This window comes from Triticum aestivum, chromosome 6D, assembly GCF_018294505.1.
Source record: "Triticum aestivum cultivar Chinese Spring chromosome 6D, IWGSC CS RefSeq v2.1, whole genome shotgun sequence".
NCBI classification, from domain to species: Eukaryota; Viridiplantae; Streptophyta; class Magnoliopsida; order Poales; family Poaceae; genus Triticum; species Triticum aestivum.
The window spans coordinates 178,887,891-178,910,328 of record NC_057811.1 but is presented as its reverse complement, the minus strand read 5'-3'; positions in this window follow the sequence as shown (position 1 = coordinate 178,910,328).

Genomic DNA, 22,438 nt, shown 5'->3' with positions numbered 1-22,438 from the left:
CTAAGATGGCCGAAGAATGTGGAGAGAAAGTTCAGATTGTTTGCAAGTTTAAAATGATTTGCACTCCTAGATAGTAACAGTAACTGATGATGCTGGCAGTAACCTTTAGTTGCTTGAGAATGACACAGTAACACAACTTGCTACTATAGCAGTAACACTACAGATTCAACTTTTGTTTTGATAAATCATGGAGTAACACACTGGAAAATCATGGATACAGTAAATCAATCCATGATTTAGTGTAAATTAAAAGACAACCAGCCTATTCAAGGAGTGTTCTCTGCTTGCCTGTCAATAATTCAGATAAACAAGTGTTCTTTGCTGTAACTTGCTAATACTCTTGATTGCAGATGACACAATGACAGTGGCTTGCAGATGGATGATGTTTTTTGCATGCTCCTATGTCTGCTCTTGTTGTGATCTGCAGAATTTGTGGCTTGCACGCTGATCTGCTCCTGATCTTTATTCAGAGCAGAAATTGGGAGGAATTAGGACCTACTCAGATAGAGCTGCTTGTTCAGTGGCAATTGAGAGAAATTGAGATAGAGGAGTGATCTGCAGAAATTGAGAGAAATTAGTCACTACTCAGATAGAGGAGTGATTTGCAGAAATTGAGAGAAATTCAGAGCAGAATTTGTGGCTTGCAGGAGTAAATAAATTGAGTGGAACACAACAAATTGATGGTCACTGCTTGTTCAGTGGCAAAATTGATCCATAGTGATGTGGTCAGAACAAATTGTGAGGAACAGTCAAAGAAGAAGAGAACCAACATAGGAACAAATTGAGAGGAACAGTCAAAGAGGAAGAGAACCACCAGAGGAGCTCACGGAGCAAAGGAGCAGTTCGTTGTCCAATTCGAGCAGGGGAGCAGAGGATCAAAGACAAAGACAGAGGATCAATTAGCAATGGCTGATTACTCCCTTTGTTCTTTACTCACAATTCAGAGATCAAAGACAAAGCAGAGGATCAATTCGAGCGAGGCAAGGAAATGACTGAATATTTCCAGCATCCAACATGGAGGCATCCAACATGGAGGCATCCAACAGGGGGCGGGGCGGGGAATACCACCAGCAGCAACAGAGGCGGGGGCGGGCGTGACCGTCGGAGTAGGACCAGCACGGAGAGGAAGACCCTGGCCTTGGAGGAGAGGTTGAGCAGGGCCAACGCGGCGACGAACACCCTGGGCTAGAGCGGCGATGAAGACCCAGCGCCGCGACGGCGGCCAGAATTGTCCACGGCGACAGCGACCAAGGTGGACGAAATCAAGGACCCAGTCGTCGATTTTGTGCTTCTCGACACGATTCAGAGGGAGGTGACTGTTGGAGCAATCCCGCCGCTCAGGTAGGCGAGGGCACAACCACGGCGGCTGCGCAGGTGGGCGGCGGCGCAGGTCGCGTCCGTGGAGGTCCTGCGCGTCTCCTCCTTTATGACACAGGTCGTCTCCTGCACAGGCAGCTGGGTCCTGTGAAACGCGGAGACTCTAGCTGGGTGCTGAGGAGAATGGGGGATGATACGTCTCCAACGTATCTATAAGTTTGGATTGTTCCATTCTATTATATTATCTATTTTGGATGTTTAATGGGTTTTAATATGCTCTTTTATATTATTTTTGGGACTAACCTATTAACTGGAGGCCTAGTGCCAGTTTCTGTTTTTTGCCTATTTCAGTGTTTTGCAGAAAAGGAATACCAAACGGAATGAAACCTTCGCGATGATCTTTCTTGGAACAAAAGCAATCCAGAAGACTTGGAGTTGAAGTCTGGAACTCCGCGAGGCGACCACGAGACAGGAGGGCGTGCCCAGGGGGGTAGGCACACCCCCACCCTCATGGGCCCCATGAAGCTCCACCGATGTACTTTTTTCGCCTATATATACTCTTATACCCTAAAAACATCAGGGGGAGCCACGAAACCACTTTTCCACCGCCGCAACCTTCTGTACTCGTGAGATCCCATCTTGGGGCCTTTTCCAGCGATATGCCGGAGGGGGATTCGATCACGGAGGGCTTCTACATCAACACCATAGCCTCTCCGATGATGTGTGAGTAGTTTACCATAGACCTTTGGGTCCACAGTTATTAGCTAGATGGCTTCTTCTCTCTCTTTGGTTCTCAATGCAAAGTTCTCCTCGATGTTCTTGGAGATCTATTCGATGTAATACTCTTTTGCGGTGTGTTTGCCAAGATCCGATGAATTGTGGATTTATGATCAAGTTTATCTATGAATAATATTTGGTTCTTCTCTGAATTCTTATATGCATGATTTGATATCTTTGCAAGTCTCTTTGAATTATCGGTTTAGTTTGGCCTACTAGATTGATCTTTCTTGCAATGGGAGAAGTGCTTAGCTTTGGGTTCAATCTTGCGGTGTCCTTTTCCAGTGACAGTAGGGGCAGCAAGGCACGTATTGTATTGTTGCCATCGAGGATAAAAAGATGGGGTTTATATCATATTGCTTGAGTTTATCCCTCTACATCATGTCATCTTGCTTAATGCATTACTCTGTTCTTATGAACTCAATACTCTAGATGCATGCTGGATAGCGGTCGATGTGTGGAGTAATAGTAGTAGATGCAGAATCGTTTCGGTCTACTTGACACGGACGTGATGCCTAGATTCATAATCATTGCCTAGATATTCTCATAACTATGCGCTTTTCTATCAATTGCTCGGCAGTAATTTGTGCACCCACCGTAATATATGCTATCTTGAGAGAAGCCACTAGTGAAACCTATGGCCCCCGGGTCTATTTTCCATCATATAATCTTCTATTTTACATCATCTACAATTCTAGTTTCCTATTTATTTTATTTTGCAATCTTTACTTTCCAATCTATACAACAAAAATACCAAAAATATTTATATTATTATCTTTATGAGATCTCACTTTTGCGAGTGACCGTGAAGGGATTGACAACCCCTTTATCGCGTTGGTTGCAAGGTTCTTGATTGTTTGTGCAGGTACTAGGTGACTTGCTTGTTATCTCCTACTGGATTGATACCTTGGTTCTCAAAAACTGAGGGAAATACTTACGCTACTTTGCTGCATCACCCTTTCCTCTTCAATGGAAAACCAACGCATGCTCAAGAGGTAGCAGGGGACAGGGGAGGAAGACGGGGGATGGTGGCCGGATTCGGCGACGCGCGAGCGACGATGTCGAACTGAGGAAGGAGATTAGCAATGTTGCACTCAACGCAATACTCTGCCTTTTGACCTTGCAATTCCCTGATAGCTGTGTTCCTAGGCCTTATGATGAAGCATTGAGCATAATCCGTAGGCTTGGGCTAGGTTATGTTTCAATACATGTGTGCCCAAATAACCGTGTCTTGTTTCGGAAGGATTATGCCAAGCATGATAACTGTCCAAAATGCAACCTCTAGGTGGAAAGATGCTGATGGGAAGAAGTCAATATCGGAGAAGGTACCTAGGCACTTTCCATTGATACCAAGGCTACAACGGATGTTTATCTCAAAGAAATCATCGCTGGAGGTACAATGGCACAAGCTAAAGTGGCAACCCGTGGACAATGAGCTGAGCCATCCAGCGGATGGAGAGGCATGGAAAGAATTTGACAGAAAACATGGAGATTTTGCTGCAGATCCAAGGAACATAAAACTCGGCATTGCCACAGATGGATTTAATCCGTTTGGGAACATGAGCATGTCTTATAGCATGTGGCCCGTTTTTGTGGTGTCGTACAACCTGCCACCATGGACATGCATGGATCAGTCCAACTTCATAATGTCGTTGCTTATCTCGGGTCCAGAGTCTCCAGGAAAGGATTTTGATGTCTTTATCGAGCCCCTCGTAGAAGAACTGCTCCAGCTCTCGACTGGTGTACTTACATACGTTGCCTTGACTCCGGAAGAGAAGTTTAATATACATGCTACAATCATATGGTCCATCCATGATTTCCCGGCGCTGCACACTTTGTCTGGGAGGATCACAACGGGTTATCAGACATGTGTCCATTGTGACAAAGACCCTTGCTTGAAGAGAATACACTACAAAAAAAGACACATCCATGACGTTTTGGCCCGAACGAAAACTTTTGCTGTCATGCTTATGACACTTCTATGACGACAATTGTGACAAAACCACGTATCATCATAGATGTGGTGGGCTCCTACTTCTATGACAAAAAATCATGACAGAAAATGGGCTTTTCGTCCTAGGCGGGCCGGGGACGCACCTGCATGACATTCTTTGGATCTTCCTTGACTATTACCTTGGGTTGCCTTGGGCATCCCCAAGCTTAGGGTATATTCACTCCTTATTCTCCTCATATCGATATTTCACCCAAAACTTGAAAACTTCAATCACACAAAACTTAACGGAACTTCGTGAGATGCATTAGTATGATAAAGAGCAAGTCATTCAATTTGGTAATGTCAAGACAAGATTCATAATTGTTCTCACACAATGCCTACTGTACCCTATCATTTCTACAATTTATATTGACCCATATAAGCCATAGAAACTAGAATACAAGCAAACTATGCATTGAAAACAGAATCTGTCAAAAACAGAACAGTCTGTAGTAATCTGTATTCTAGCCATACTTATGCTACTCCAAAATTCTAAAAAAATTAGGAAAACATAGGGAATTTATATATCAATCATCTGTAAAAATTTCATATCAAAATCACGTTCCAGTGAAGTTTTAAAATTCCTGTACTGAGCGCAAAAGTTTCTGTTTTTGCACAGGATCAAGTCAACTATCATCCACACTATCCAAAAGGCTTTACTTGGTACTTTATTGAAACAAAAGCTATAAAATGATTACTACAGTAGCCTAATCATGTGAACACACAAAAACAGTAGGGGTAAATGTTGGGTTGTCTCCCAACAAGTGCTTTTCTTTAATGCCTTTTTAGCTAGGCATGATGATTTCAATGATGCTCACATAAAAGATCAGAATTGAAACACAATGAGAGCATCATGAAGCATATGACTAGCACATTTAAGCCTAATCCACTTCCTATGCATAGGGATTTTGTGAGCAAACAATTTATGGGAGCAAGAATCAACTAGCATAGGAAGGCAAAACAAGTGCAACTTCAAAACTTTCAACATAAAGAGAGGAAACCTGATACTAGTGAGAAGCCTACAAACATATGTTCCTCTCTCATAATAATTTTTAGTAGCATCATGAATGAATTCAACAATATAACTATCACATAAAGCATTCTTTTCATGATCCACAAGCATAGAAATTTTATTACTCTCCACATAAGCAAATTTATTCTCATGAATAGTAGTGGGAGCAAACTCAACAAAATAACTATCATGGGATTGAAAATTAAAATCATCATGGAAAGTTTCATGGATATCATTATTTTTTATAACATACATGTCATCACAATAATCATCATATATAGCAACTTTGTTGTCATAATCAATTGCAACCTCTTCCAAAATAGTGGATTCATCATTAAATAATGTCATGACCTCTCCAAATCCATTTTCGTCAATATAATCATCATAAATAGGAGGCATGCAATTATCATGATAAATTTTCTCATCAAAACTTGAGGGACTAAAAATATCATCTTCATCAAATATAGCATCCCCAAGCTTATGGCTTTGCATATCGTTGGCATCACGGATATTCAAAGAGTTCATACCAACAACATTGCAATCATGCTCATCATTCAAAGATTTTTTTCAAACATTTTATAGAGTTCTTTCTCTATCAATTGAGCATAATTTTCCTTTCCACCATTTTCACGAAAGACATTATAAAGATGAACAATATGATGCAACCTCAATTCCATTTTTTTGTAGTTTTCTTTTACAAACCAAACTAGTGATAAAACAAGAAACTAAAAGATTCAATTGCAAGATCTAAAGATATACTTCAAGCACTCACCTCCCCAGAAATGGCGCCAAAAAATAGCTTGATGTCTACTACGCAACCTTATTCTTGTAGACTCGTGTTGGGCCTCCAAGCGCATAGTTTTGTAGGACAGTAGCAATTTTCCGTCAAGTGGATGACCTAAGGTTATCAATCCGTGGGAGGTGTAGGATGAAGATGGCCTCTCTCAAACAACCCTGCAACCAAATAACAAAAAGTCTCTTGTGTCCCCAACAACCAAATACAATGGTAATTTGTATAGGTGCACTAGTGCGGCGAAGAGATGGTGATACAAGTGTAGTAATGATAGTAGATATTGATTTTTGTAATAGGAACAATAAAAAACAGCAAGGCAGCAATTGATAAAACGGAGCACAAACGGTATTGCAATGCTTGAAAATGAGGCCTAGGGTCTGTACTTTCACTAGTGAAATCTCTCAACAATGCTAATCTAATTGGATCACATAACCATCCCTCAATGTGTGATGAAGAATCACTTCAAAGTTCTTATCTAGCGGAGAACATAAGAAGAAATTGTTTGTAGGGTACGAAACCACCTTAAAGTTATTCTTTTCATTCGATCTATTCAAGAGTTTGTACTAAATAATGCAAAGTTATTCTTTCCGTTTGATCTATCCAAGAGTCTGTACTAAAATAATACCATATGATATGCATCAACCAACTCTAATATCACCTAGATACTCCAATGTCACCACAAGTATCCATGACTTAATTATATGATACGCATCAAACAATTTCAGATTAATAATACTTGATCCAACACAAAGAACCTCAAAGAGTGCCCCAAGATTTCTACCGGAGAAACAAGGATCAAAACGTGCATCAACCCCTATGCATAGATTACCCCAATGTCACCTCGGGAATCCGCGAGTTGAGTGTCAAAACACATATCAAGTGAATCCGTATGATACCCCATTGTCACCACAGGTATTCATAGCAAGACATACATCAAGTGTTCTCAAATCCATAAAAGTATTCAATCTGATAAAATGAAATCTCAAAGGGAAAACTCAATTCATCACGATAAGATAGAGAGGGGAAAACACCATATGATCCAACTATATTAACAAAGCTCGCGATAAATCAAGATCGTGCCATCAAGAACACGAGAGAGAGAGATAGATTAAACACATAGCTAATGGTACAAACCCTCAACCCCGAGGGTGGACTACTCCCTCCTCATCATGGTGGCTGCCGGGATGATGAAGATGACCTCCGGCAATGATTTCCCCCTCCGGCAGGGTGCCGAAACAGGGTCTAAATTGGTTTTTCGTGGCTATAGAGGCTTGCGATGGCGGAACTTCTGATCTAGGGTTATTTCTGGGGGGGGGGGTTTCTGTATTTATAGGATTTTTTGGCGTTGGTTTCATGCGAAGGTGGGCCTTGAGGTGAGCACAACCCACCTGCACATGGGTTGGGCTCCAAGCACACCCTCGTGGGTTGTGCCCTCCTCGTGGCTCTTCTGGCCCTCCCACGAAGCTTCTAGTGCCTATTTTGTTCAAAAAAATCATCAAAAAGTTTCAGCTCATTTGGAGAACTTTCATTTCTGCACAAAAAGCAACACCACGGTAGTTCTTCTGAAAACAACATCAGTCCGGGTTAGTTCCATGCAAATAATACCAAAACCATATAAAATTGTTGTAAACATGGCATGAATACTTCATACTCCCTCCATTCCTAAATATTTGTCTTTCTAGAGATTTCAACAAGTGACTACATACGGAGCAAAATAAGTGAATCTACACTCTAAAATATGTTTAATACATCTGTATGTGGTAGTCCATTTGAAATCTGTAAAAAGAAAAATATTTATGAATGGAGGGAGTAAATTATAGATATGTTGGAGACGTATCAAGGGGTGCCTCTTTCTATACTATGGCGACCGTCCGCTCCCCACTAGCCTCTTCCTGTGCCGTGGCAACCGTCAATCGCCTCTTCGCCTTTCCCTCTCAATTTGGAACTGCTATCGCACGCTCTTCCTCCCTTCATTTTCCTTGACTATTCATTCTGTCGTTGTTCGTCTTCTCGATGGAGGAAACAAGCAGGAAACGACCCCGTTATTCTTGCTCTGATCTGAAATATGAAGTGGTGGAGGAACTCATTGATCGATGCGACGTCATCACCATGGCTAGCATGGCAGGTTCGTTCAAGACCATTATCGACTCAATAAATAACATCATTACAGAGAACCCAAGGGTTCTGGAGCGGTTTGATCTCCCCTATCTTCTTCGCCATGACCCTGCTCGCTGGCGCGGGGACGACGGAAGCCTCGCCTTGTGCAAGTTGCTGCCGCTTGATAATGATACATGTGATGTTAAGATTCCATCGCTTAAGGGTAAGGCCTAGGCAGACACAAATGGAGATTGGGTTGTTTATATTGGGTACAACTGCGAGTGGGAACTTGTGAATGTTTACACTCATCACCAGGTTCCACTTCCAAAAATCTCAGACTGCCGTCAGGTTGAGCACAACGATGATCTACGTACGTTCAAATACGATCATGGTGACTGTCATCTACAGAAGACAACACTTTGTTGAGTTCCCAGTCTCTCTTGGGATTATAGGGATGCTTGTGTTCACTGGTACAGTGAGGTGCTATATGTCGGTGTCAAAACCGGCGGATCTCGGGTAGGGGGTCCCGAACTGTGCGTCTAAGGTCGATGGTAACAGGAGACAGGGGACACGATGTTTACCCAGGTTCGGGCCCTCTCTATGGAGGTAATACCCTACTTCCTGCTTGATTGACCTTGATGAATATGAGTATTACAAGAGTTGATCTACCACGAGATCATAATGGCTAAACCCTAGAAGTCTAGCCTGTATGACTATGGTAATGAGTCTATCTCCCTCTCCGGACTAAGTCCTTCGGTTTATATAGACACCGGGAGGATCAAGGATTACACAAGGTCGGTTACAACGAAAGGAATCTACATATTTGGTCGCCAAGCTTGCCTTCCACGCCAAGGTGAGTCCCATCCGGACACGGGTACAGTCTTCGGTGTTGATATCTGATACGTCTCCAACGTATCTATAATTTTTGATTGTTCCATGCTATATTATATTCTGTTTTGGATGTTTAATGGGCTTTATTATAACTTTTATATTATTTTTGGGACTAACCTATTAACCGGAGGCCCAACCCAAATTGCTGTTTTTTGCCTATTTCAGTGTTTCGAAGGAAAAGGATAACAAACGGAGTCCAAACGGAATGAAACCTTCGGGAACGTGATTTTCGGAACGAACGTGATCTAGAGGACTTGGAGTCTACGTAAAGTAATCAATGAGGAAGGCACGAGGCAGGGGGCGCGCCTACCCCCTAGGCGCGCCCTCCACCCTCGTGGGCCCCTCGTTGCTCCACCGACGTACTTCTTCCTCCTATATATACCTACGTACCCCCAAACTATCAGATACAGAGCCAAAACACTATTTCCATCGCCACAAACTTCTGTACCCGTGAGATCCCATCTTGGGGCCTTTTCCGGCGCTCCGCCGGAGGGGGCATTGATCACGGAGGGCTTCTACATCAACACCATAGCCTCTCCGATGGTGTGTGAGTAGTTTACCTCAGACCTTCGGGTTCATAGTTATTAGCTAGATGGCTTCTTCTCTCTCTTTGGATCTCAATTCAAAGTTCTCCTCGATCTTCTTGGAGATCTATTCGATGTAATCTTCTTTTGCGGTGTGTTTGTCGAGATCCGATGAATTGTGGGTTTATGATCAAGATTATCTATGAACAATATTTGAATCTCCTCTGAATTCTTTTATGTATGATTGGTTATCTTTGCAAGTCTCTTCGAATTATCAGTTTGGTTTGGCCTACTAGATTGATCTTTCTTGCAATAGGAGAAGTGCTTAGCTTTGGGTTCAATCTTGCGGTGCTCGATCCCAGTGACAGTAGGGGAAACGACACATATTGTATTGTTGCCATCGAGGATAAAAAGATGGGGTTTATATCATATTGCGTGAGTTTATCCCTCTACATCATGCCATCTTACTTAAAGCATTACTCTGTTCTTATGAACTTAATCTCTAGATGCATGCTGGATAGCGGTCGATGTGTGGAGTAATAGTAGTAGATGCAGAATCGTTTCGGTCTACTTGTCGCGAACGTGATGCCTATATACATGATCATACCTAGATATTCTCATAACTATGCTCAACTCTATCAATTGCTCGACAGTAATTCATTTACCCACCGTAATACTTATGCTATCTTGAGAGAAGCCACTAGTGAAACCTATGGACCCCGGGTGTATTTTCCATCATATTAATCTTTCAACACTTAGTTATTTCTATTGCCTTTTATTTTACTTTGCATCTTTATTTCTCTTTATCATAAAAATACCAAAAATATTATCTTATCATATCTATCAGATCTCACTCTCGTAAGTGACCGTAGAGGGATCGACAACCCCTTTATCGCGTTGGTTGCGAGGTTCTTATTTGTTTGTATAGGTGTGAGGGACTCGTGCGTGATCTCCTACTGGATTGATACCTTGGTTCTCAAAAACTGAGGGAAATACTTACGCTACTTTACTGCATCACCCTTTCCTCTTCAAGGGAAAACCAACGCAGTGCTCAAGAGGTAGCAAGAAGGATTTCTGGCGCCGTTGCCGGGGAGATTCGCGCCAAGTCAAGTCAAGTCAAGTCAAGACATACCAAGTACCCATCACAAACTCTTATCCCTCGCATTACGTTATTTGCCATTTGCCTCTCGTTTTCCTCTCCCCCACTTCACCCTTGCCGTTCGCCCTCTCTTTTCCATTCGCCTCTTTTTTGCTTGCTTCTTGTTTGCTCGTGTGTTGGATTGCTTGCTTGTCACGATGGCTCAAGACAATACTAAATTATGTGACTTTACCAATACCAACAACAATGATTTTCTTAGCACTCCGATTGCTCCTCTTACCGATGCTGAATCTTGCGAAATTAATGCTGCTTTGTTGAATCTTGTCATGAAAGATCAATTCGCCGGCCTTCCTAGTGAAGATGCCGCTACCCATCTAAATAGCTTCGTTGATTTGTGTGATATGCACAAGAAGAAAGATGTGGACAATGATATTGTTAAATTGAAGCTATTTCCTTTTTCGCTTAGAGATCATGCTAAAGTTTGGTTTTTGTCTTTGCCTAAAAATAGTATTGATTCATGGAATAAGTGCAAAGATGCTTTTATCTCTAAGTATTTTCCTTCCGCTAAAATCATCTCTCTTAGAAACGATATCATAAATTTTAAGCAACTTGATCATGAACATGTTGCACAAGCTTGGGAGAGGATGAAATTAATGATACATAATTGCCCTACACATGGTTTGAATCTTTGGATGATTATACAAAAAATTTATGCCGGATTGAATTTTGCTTCTAGAAATCTTTTAGATTCGGCCGCGGGAGGCACTTTTATGGAAATCACTTTAGGAGAAGCTACTAAACTCCTAGATAATATTATGGTTAATTATTCTCAATGGCACACTGAAAGATCTACTAATAAAAAAGTGCATGCGATAGAAGAAATTAATGTTTTGAGTGGAAAGATGGATGAACTTATGAAATTATTTGCTACTAAAAGTGTTTCTTCCGATCCTAATGATATGCCTTTGTCTACTTTGATTGAGAATAATAATGAATCTCTGGATGTGAATTTTGTTGGTAGGAATAATTTTGGTAACAACGCGTATAGAGGAAACTTTAATCCTAGGCCGTTCCCTAGTAATTTCTCTAATAACTATGGTAATTCCTACAACAATTCTTATGGAAGTTTTAATAAGATTCCCTCTGAATTTGAGACTAGTGTTAAGGAGTTTATTAATTCGCAAAAGAGTTTCAATGCTTTGCTTGAAGAAAAATTGCTTAAAGTTGATGAATTGGCTAGGAACGTTGATAGAATTTCTCTTGATGTTGATTCTTTGAAACTTAGATCTATTCCACCTACGCATGATATCAATGAGTCTCTCAAAGCCATGAGAATTTCCATTGATGAGTGCAAAGAAAGAACCGCTAGGATGCATGCTAAGAAAGGTTGCTTTGTGAAAGCGTGTTCTTCTAGTTTCCATGAAAATAAAGATGAAGATCTAAAAGTTATTGATGTGTCTCCTATTAAATCTTTGTTTTGCAATATGAATCTAGATAATCATGGGACTGAAGATGAGTCACCTTTACCTAGAAGGCGCCCCAAAAATTCAGAGTTTTTAGATCTTGATGCGAAAATTGTTAAAAGTGGGATTGAAGAAATCAAAACCTTAGATATTAATGAATCCACTATATTGGATTTCAAGGAATTTAATTATGATAATTGCTCTTTGATAGATTGTATTTCCTTGTTGCAATCCGTGCTAAATTCTCCTCATGCTTATAGCCAAAATAAAGCTTTTACTAAACATATCGTTGATGCTTTGATGCAATCTTATGAAGAAAAACTTGAGTTGGAAGTTTCTATCCCTAGGAAACTTTATGATGAGTGGGAACCTACTATTAAAATTAAAATTAAAGATCATGAATGCTATGCTTTGTGTGATTTGGGTGCTAGTGTTTCCACGATTCCAAAAACTTTGTGCGATTTGTTAGGTTTCCGCGAATTTGATGATTGTTCTTTAAACTTGCACCTTGCGGATTCCACTATTAAGAAACCTATGGGAAGAATTAATGATGTTCTTATTGTTGCAAATAGGAACTATGTGCCCGTAGATTTCATTGTTCTTGATATAGATTGCAATCCTTCATGTCCTATTATTCTTGGTAGACCTTTCCTTAGAATGATCGGTGCAATCATTGATATGAAGGAAGGGAATATTAGATTCCAATTTCCCTTAAGGAAAGGCATGGAACACTTCCCTAGAAAGAAAATAAAATTACCATATGAATCTATTATGAGAGGTACTTATGGATTGCCTAGCAAAGATGGCAATACCTAGATCTATCCTTGCTTTTATGCCTAGCTAGGGGCGTTAAACGATAGCGCTTCTTGGGAGGCAACCCAATTTTATTTTTAGTTTTTTTGCCTTTTGATTATGTTTAGGAATAAATATTTGATCTAGCCTCTGGTTAGATTTGTTTTATTTTTTAATTAGTGTTTGTGCCAAGTTAAACCTATAGGATCTTCTTGGATGATAGTTATTTGATCTTGCTGAAAATTCCAGAAACTTTCAGTTCACGAAAACAATTGTTAAAAATCACCAGAACGAGATAAAATACTGATTCCAATTGCAGTAGATCAATAAACAAATTATCTAGGTCTTCCTATTTTGGTAGATTTTTCTGAGTTCAGAAGTTTGCGTTAGTTACAGATTACTACAGACTGTTCTGTTTTTGACAGATTCTATTTTTCGTGTGTTGTTTGCTTATTTTGATGAATCTATGGCTAATAAAATAGTTTATAAACCATAGAGAAGTTGGAATACAGTAGGTTTAACACCAATATAAATAAAGAATGAGTTCATTACAGTACCTTGAAGTGGTGTTTTGTTTTCTTTCGCTAACGGAGCTCACGAGATTTTCTGTTAAGTTTTGTGTTGCGAAGTTTTCAAGTTTTGGGTAAAAGATTTGATGGATTATGGAACAAGGAGTGGAAAGAGCCTAAGCTTGGGGATGCTCATGGCACCCCAAGATAATCTAAGGACACGAAAAAGCCAAAGCTTGGGGATGCCCGGGAAGTCATCCCCTCTTTCGTCTTCGTTCATCGGTAACTTTACTTGGAGCTATATTTTTATTCACCACATGATATGTGTTTTGCTTGGAGCGTCTTGTATGATTTGAGTCTTTGCTTTTTAGTTTACCTCAATCATCCTTGCTGTACACACCTTTTGAGAGAGACACACATGATTCGGAATTTATTAGAATACTCTATGTGCTTCACTTATATCTTTTAGAGCATGGTGGTGGATTTGTTTTATAGAAACTATTGTTCTCTCATGCTTCACTTATATTATTTTGAGAGTCCTACAAAACAGCATGGTAATTTGCTTAATTATGATAGGCATCCAAGATTAGTATTTTTTTTCTTATGAGTGTGTTGAATACTATGAGAAGTTTGATGCTTGATAATTGTTTTGAGATATGAAGATGGTGATATTAGAGTCATGCTAGTTGAGTAGTTGTGGATTTGAGGAATACTTGTGTTAAAGTTTGTGATTCCCGTAGCGTGCACGTATGGTGAACCGTTATGTGATGAAGTCGGAGCATGATTTATTTATTGATTGTCTTCCTTATGAGTGGCGGTCGGGGACGAGCGATGGTCTTTTCCTACCAATCTATCCCCCTAGGAGCATGCGCGTAATACTTTGCTTTGATAACTTGTAGATTTTTGCAACAAGTATATGAGTTCTTTATGACTAATGTTGAGTCCATGGATTATACACACTTTTCATCCTTCCACCATTGCTAGCCTCTCAAATACCGCGCACTTTTCGCCGGTATCATACACCTACCATATACCTTCCTCAAAACAGCCACCATACCTACCTATCATGGCATTTCCATAGCCATTCCGAGATATATTGCCATGCAACTTACCACCGTTCCGTTTACTATGACACGCTCCATCATTGTCATATTGCTTTGCATGATCATGTAGTTGACATCGTATTTGTGGCAAAGCCACCGTTCATAATTCTTTCATACATGTCACTCTTGATTCATAGCATATCCCGGTACACCGCCGGAGGCATTCACATAGAGTCATACCTTGTTCTAAGTATTGAGTTGTAATTGTTGAGTTGTAAGTAATAAAAGTGTGATGATCATCATCATTATTAGAGCATTGTCCCAAGTGAGGAAAGTATGATGGAGACTATGATTCCCCCACAAGTCCGGATGAGACTCCGGACGAAAAATAAAAAAAAAAGAAAAAAAGAAAAAAGAGGCCATTAAAAAAAGAAGAAGAGAAAAGACCAAATAAAAAAAATGAGAGAAAAAGAGAGAAGGGACAATGCTACTATCCTTTTTCCACACTTGTGCTTCAAAGTAGCACCATGATCTTCATGATAGAGAGTCTCCTATGATATCACTTTCATATACTAGTGGGAATTTTTCATTATAGAACTTGGCTTGTATATTCCAATGATGGGCTTCCTCAAAATGCCCTAGGTCTTCGTGAGCAAGCGAGTTGGATGCACACCCACTTAGTTTCTTTTGTTGAGCTTTCATATACTTATAGCTCTAGTGCATCCGTTGCATGGCAATCCCTACTCACTCACATTGATATCTATTAATGGGCATCTCCATAGCCCGTTGATACGCCTAGTTGATGTGAGACTATCTTCTCCTTTCTTTTTTTCTTCTCCACAACCACCATTCTATTCCACATATAGTGCTATGTCCATGGCTCACGCTCATGTATTGCGTGAAGATTGAAAAAGTTTGAGAACACCAAAAGTATGAAACAATTGCTTGGCTTGTCATCGGGTTTGTGCATGATTTAAATACTTTGTGTGATGAAGATAGAGCATAGCCAGACTATATGATTTTGTAGGGATAACTTTCTTTGGCCATGTTATTTTGAGAAGACATACTTGCTTAGTTAGTATGCTTGAAGTATTTTTTTTATGTCAATATTAAACTTTTATCTTGAATCTTTCAGATCTAAATATTCATACCACAAATAAGAGAATTACATTGAAAATTACGCTAAGTAGCATTCCACATCAAAAATTCTGTTTTTATCATTTACCTACTCGAGGACGAGCAGGAATTAAGCTTGGGGATGCTTGATACGTCTCCAACGTATCTATAATTTTTGATTGTTCCATGCTATATTATATTCTGTTTTGGATGTTTAATGGGCTTTATTATACACTCTTATATTATTTTTGGGACTAACCTATTAACCGGAGGCCCAGCCCAAATTGCTGTTTTTTGCCTATTTCAGTGTTTCGAAGGAAAAGGATATCAAACGGAGTCCAAACGGAATGAAACCTTCGGGAACGTGATTTTCGGAACGAACGTGATCCAGAGGACTTGGAGTCTACGTAAAGTAATCAACAAGGAAGGCACGAGGCAGGGGGGCGCGCCTACCCCCCTGGGCGCGCCCTCCACCCTCATGGGCCCCTCGTTGCTCCACCGACGTACTTCTTCCTCCTATATATACCTACGTACCCCCAAACTATCAGATACGGAGCCAAAACACTATTTCCACCGCCGCAACCTTCTGTACCCGTGAGATCCCATCTTGGGGCCTTTTCCGGCGCTCCGCCGGAGGGGGCATTGATCACGGAGGGCTTCTACATCAACACCATAGCCTCTCCGATAATGTGTGAGTAGTTTACCTCAGACCTTCGGGTTCATATTTATTAGCTAGATGGCTTCTTCTCTCTCTTTAGAGAGAGAATATAATACTCCACGAGTCCAATCTGCTGACAACTTTTCACAACATGACATCACGTCTGCCCGGTCATAATTTGAACCGTTTTTCGTCTGTCGCTCCATGTTTCGAGACGCGGTTGCCATTGGCACATCTTGTCAAAGCAGAGATCGTGTCCCCTTATTGCGGGATTTTCATTAATGCGGGCGTGGGTAACCCAACCGTGCCGTTTACACAACCCTTGGGAATAGGTGAGTTTTAGGGCGAGTGGGGAGGCGTTCAATATTTACTGCCTTTATAAGGGGATAAGGATTCCCTTTCTTCACCCACGCCCTCTCTCTTTCTCTACCCTTCCATCCTTGAGCTCCAGCGCCCAAGTTCTAGCTTCCCCCGTCCGAGAAAGCACTCCAATCATGTCCGGATTCGGAGCTGGAGGTAAGTGGATGGCCTCCTCCGTTAAGAAGAAGGACATCAAGGAGCTCCGGGAGGCCGGATACCTGGCTAAGGAGACCGTTCACCGACTCCTGGCCAAGGGACAGATCATCCCTACCCCAGAGCCCACTGAGAGGGTTGTGTTTCTCACACATTTCGTCCGCGGGCTGGGATTCCCTCTCCACCCGTTCGTCTGTGGACTGATGTTTTACTACGGGCTAGACTTCCATGATCTAGCCCCCAACTTTATCCTCAACATCTCGGCATTTATTATCGTTTGCGAGGCCTTTCTTCGCATCCCACCTCATTTCGGCCTATGGCTAAAGACCTTCAATGTAAAACCGACGGTGGTGAGCGGCCAACAAGCAGAGTGCGGAGGCGCCATTGTGGGCAAGATGCCCAATGTCACCTGGCCCGAGGGCACCTTTGCAGAGACAGTGAAGGGGTGGCAGTCGGGGTGGTTCTACATCACCAAGCCGCGCGACACCAACTGGGCGGCGGCCCCCAAATTCCGATCCGGAGTTTCGATGCGGCTCACCTCCTGGCAAGAGAGGGGCCTAACCTGGGGTTCCTCGAACAAGCTGACTGGGCTCCAGACGTGCATCCAGAACATGATAACCAAGAAAATCAAGCTTGTTAACGTGATCCAGGTTATGCTCGTTCGCCGGGTCCTTCCGTGCCAACGCCGGACTTGCTATTTTTGGGAGTTCGACCCGGCCAAGCACCAGACGCTACTAGAGCTCTTCGGCACAACGCACGAAAACATCTGTAAAGTGCTCTTTAAGGCCGGCGAGAAACCACCGCCCAGGACCGAGGATCGCGGGCTTAGCTTAAAGCGCCAGGCGAATTCGGTAAGTTCTTTCATGTTTTCAAGGTATACCCTTTACTGGCATATTTTGAGGAAGGAATCTAAGCCTTCCTATCAATTTCGTCAGGCCTGGATTGAGGTAGCGGGACGGATTAACTATCCGGCTCCGCTGCCCGAAGACCAAGAATTCCCACTTCTGACGAAGATGTTGTTTCCGGCTCCCTATGAGATGCCGGAGAAGAAGGCCAAGAAAATGGCCAAGGGGGCCAGGAGTGGCCTTCGCCGAAAAGGTGCCTCGGACGTGACGTCCGAAGACGAGACTCACTCTTCGGCCGCCGAAGACGAGGAGGAGGAGGAGGAAGCAAGCGACTCCCCCGTGAGGGGGGAGGAAGAAAAGGGCGGCCTCCACAAATCTGGAGGCGAAGGCGCCTAAGAGGGGGAAGGGCTCCCTCGCGGGTAACTCTGCGTGGGATGTCGATAGCAGTCCGGAGCGACCCCCCGCATCGTAAGTACCAAAAATCCTATGCACGTCTCAATGTCTGGTCTTTCTGCTTTGTAATATTAATATGTTTAAATTATGCCATTGCAGTCCGGCCCGTGACAGCTCCCCGCGATCCTCAATTGGAGGTTCGCTAGATTCAAAGGAGATTGCCAGCGTGTCACCGCCACCCGCTCACTCTCCCCCGGCCAAGGGTAATGAAGAGGTGGTGTCCCGAAGGACCTTCCCAGGTCTGGGAGAGGCTCCGGAGGCTGTCGAGGTGGTGTCAAAAGATAACTCCTCGGTCGCCGGACACATGGGGGAAAAAGCTCCCATGGGGACTGGTGATGGGGGACAAGTTCAATTCGGCCCCCAGCCGAATACCATTCCGGGGACCCACACGGCCCCGGAGTCAGGCGAGCGGCCTTCCCCGAAAGAAGGAGGTGTGCCTGTTCCGCCGGCAGCCTCTGTCCAATCAGAGGCACCGGATAATCTGCTGGAAGCGCTGTGAGGCGCTTCCATTGTGGATGAACACCGTACCCTTATGGGTACAGTTATCAAGAAGGTTCAGTTCACCAATAGTGGACTGACCGAAGCCTGCGCTAGCCTTCTAACAGGCTTTGAGGCAAGTAATATAATTGTAGGAAGAATACCACAGTGTAGTTAGTAGCCCCTGATGCTCTGTTCGGTGTTCGGAAAGAAAAAGCCGAACAGAGAATCAAAATAATTGTGGCAGGAGCCTAATATAAGATGTCTATGTGAATAAGCAGGCGTCACTACTGGCTGCTGCCGCTCGTACTGCGAAGGTCTCCGAACTGAAGCAGAACCTGGAGCAGGCCGAGGAAGAGCTCGGCCTCATGAAGAAGCAGCTGGAGAATAGCCAAGGTATGCAGTAACCTGCGTGTATTTTTAGAAAGGATGAATGGTTCGTACTGACCAAAGTGTCATGAACCTTATTAGGGGCCACGACCGAGGTGGCAGCCCTCAAGAAGGCGTTAGCCGAGGCCGAGGACAAAGCGGCCAAGGAACGCGTCGCGCGCGAGAAGCACGAGGCCCGGGTCAGCAAGGTCCAACAAGAGCTCCAGGACGCCGTCAAGAAGTATGAGTCCTTGGAGCGTGATTCTAAGACACAAGGGTCCAAACTTGTGAAGGCCCGCCAGAGCGACGAGATGCCCGAGCCTAAGCCCAGAGCGCCCTCCAGGAAATCCAGGCGGCCAAGAAGATCGCGGCGGGTATGGCTTTCATTATGCAAAGCAAGTTTGTGAAGGAAACATTCCTTTTACTTACCCAAATTTGGAGCTCTCCAGGGGCGTTTACGGATTTGCCGCGCAGCGTATCGGATGCTGTCGAGTTCTATCGAGCCGAAGAAGGGAGTTCTATGGAGAAGCTGTTTTGGTCTCAATACCTCGGACCAGAACATCGGGTGCCCTTCAGCAACCAGCTGAAACAGCTGGTCGAGCTGCACAAGGCGGCCGAGCTAGCCATGAAGGACCTAATAGTCCGGCTATGGCCTGCCGAGCCTATGCCCAGCAGCTACTTCGGACTTGTGAAGCGGCTTGTGAGTGCCTGCCCACGGCTTGAAGTAGTGAAGCGGTCGGTCTGCATTGAAGGTGCACGGATGGCCTTTGCCCGCACCAAGATGCATTGGGCAAAGATGGATGCCAAGAAGCTGATGACCGAGGGACCGCCTGAGGGCAAGGAGCACCGTCGACCCGAGCTATATTTTGATAGTGTCCTGGAGGGATCCCGCCTTGTGGCGGAGCAATGTGCGAAGGATGTTATATTCCCACGAAAACATTCATGTTATCCTGTCCTGTAATATGAAACAAGGTCATTATGTAATATAATGCTTGTGACTCTTAAAATTTTACCTCCTGTGCGGCCGTTTATGAAATTTGAGGGTTAACCAGTCGTCAGCTTCTGCCCCCATGTAGATACTACGGGGGTGTTCGGGATAAATCTAACCACTCTTTACTCCACCTTCTAGTCCTTAAAGGAGGTGTTTAGCGCAACGAACAAGGCAATCAGACTATACGGCTTTTATCGCCCTCACTTAGCCATAGGAGTTTGACAATTAGAATTTTGGCGAAGCCCCTGGTATTCGGAAGACCGAACCAGGGGCGCTATACACGCCTGATCGGATAAAAACTGATTCCTCGCATAAAGCGGAAAAAATCTCTAAGGATTTGAAACCTCTCGAACAGCTGACCAGCTCTCGCCGCATCATGACAGTCAGTTTTCGGCTTTCTCTACTGAGGTGCTCGTCCGGAAGAACCGGGGCACAATCGTAGTAGTTCTCCCTTTACTACCCTAGACGATATAGCGGAGCGTAAGGTAGTAAGCACAGGAGCCGGGCAACCCAACTATTGACCAAAGACATGATTCGGAGCCGATGCATATAATGCTATAAGTTCGGGGTGCCGAACCATGCTGTAAAATGTTCGGACTTTCTTGCCGTGTTGCGGGGCGTCATGAAGCCCCTGGCGAAGTAATACGTACCAGGGTGTACGAGTGCGGTGAGTAGTAAATACAAAGGCAAGGAAAAAAGGTAATAAGCTGACACTGCCAATTAATTTCCCTTGTGGTTTGATTAATACGTCGAGGCATACTTGTGCAAGTAATGCAATAAGTGAGTAAGGCTATTTAACATGCCATGACGAAGAGTGAGCTGCGTACAGGTATGTAAAACAGGTATAGCGATCGTTAGCAGAGACTACCTGGGGCCTCCCTTGTACGTCCAAGCTCCTTGCTTCCTTGGTGTATTTCATCCTTTGACAGGGCCAGTAATCCGGCCGTCGAAGATGGCTTATGTAAAAGAAAATCTAAAAAAGGAAAAGGGAAATGGTGTGTCACATCCCTAGCTTCTCGTATTGTACTAGGCTAGCTTCAGGTGTGCATCATGTTTGAATTTTGCAGAAAATTGAAACGGGGATTGCATAAACCCTAGCATCAAAGGAATTCACTAGGCTCAACTAAAATATTCTCAGTGTTTCCAAATGGCTTTCAAAAATGTTCATCATTTCTGGAAAATGTTGGAAACAATAACCAGAGGTGCTGCACATTTTTCCATGACATATTTGGACTCTGAATTAAATCATATAGTATTTGCATTCGGGCATTTAAATGCTATTAAATATTTTAAATGCTCAAATAATCATAAACTAAAATGTTTACTGTTGGATGTATTCTAAACAGTAGCCCTGATTAGTTTCATGATTTTTGGAAATGCCCTGGCATTTTTAATAAAGCCCAGAACAAAATAACAAAATAGAAAAACAGAAACAGAAATAAAAGAGAGAGAGAGCAAACTCACCTGGCGCTTACCTGGCCTGGCCCAGCACGGCCCAAACCAGCTGGCCGACGCCAGTCGTCGTCTCCACCGCGCCAGAAGGACGCCGAGCGCGTGCTCGCCGTGCGCACACACGCGCCTGTGCCACCTCCTGCCTGCTAGCTTGCGTGGCACCGCGGACAGACCCGCCAGAGCCGTCTGGATCGCTCTGACCGCCCCACCATTCTCCCCCTCGCCTTCCTTTCGCCCTCTCCACCATGGCCGAGACAGCCGCGAGCTCGCTGTCGCCGTAGCCATGGCCTCAGGCCCTCCCTCGCCTCGCCGACGTGTCCATGGCCTCCGCCTCGACGCCCTCATCCTCCCCATCGACCCACTCGACGCCAGATGCCTCAAAACGCCGTTCCCGACCTCTTCTTCATCGTCGGCCGCCACGGATCCCCATCGTCGACTCGTCGCCGTCCGGCCTTCCCCGAGCTCGAAGAGGCCACCGCTGCAACCGCCGTGAGCCCCTCACCCCAACCCCTCTCTCCCCGCCGTCGATTTCTTCCTCTAGCCCCACTAACCACCGCGGCCGAAGCTCGCCGCCGCCGTGCCTCGTCGCCGACGTGGCTAGAGCCACAGTGGCTCGAAGCCAAGCTCACCGCTGTGCTCAACGCAGCACCAGGAGCCCGTAGACACCACCAGCTCCTCCTCCCGTGCACCGTAGCGCCGAACCCAGCCCCGTCCGAACTCCGGCCGCCGCCTTGCTCGCCGCCGGCGCTGCTCCCGGCCACCCCGCTGCCTCCCGTCCGGTCCTTTGGATGCGGACGAGCAAGAGCTACTCCCCGGTGCCCTTAGCTCACCAAACCACCCCCCGTAGCTCAAACCCGAGCCGAGCCGCCGTCGTTTTGGTCGCCGCCGGCAAGGCTCCGGCGACCGATGACGTGGCACCGTCATTAGGCGCTAACCCCGCTGCTTAAACCGCCCACAACCACTGACAGTGGGCCCCAGGCCTGGTCAAACCTCAGTCAGCGCTGGGTTTGACCGGGATTAGCCCTGTGTCGCTGACGTGTGGCCCCCACACGTCAGGTTTGACCTGGGTCAACCCAGTTGACTGCTGACACAGGCATGACGCAGTGCTGACGCAATTAATCCTTTTCTGGATTTAAAATAATTCAGGAAATTCCAGAAAATAGTGCAAACTTCTAAAATTCATAGAAATTCAACCGTAGCTCCAAATCAAACAAGTTATATATGAAAAATGATCAGAAAAATCCAATCTATCCA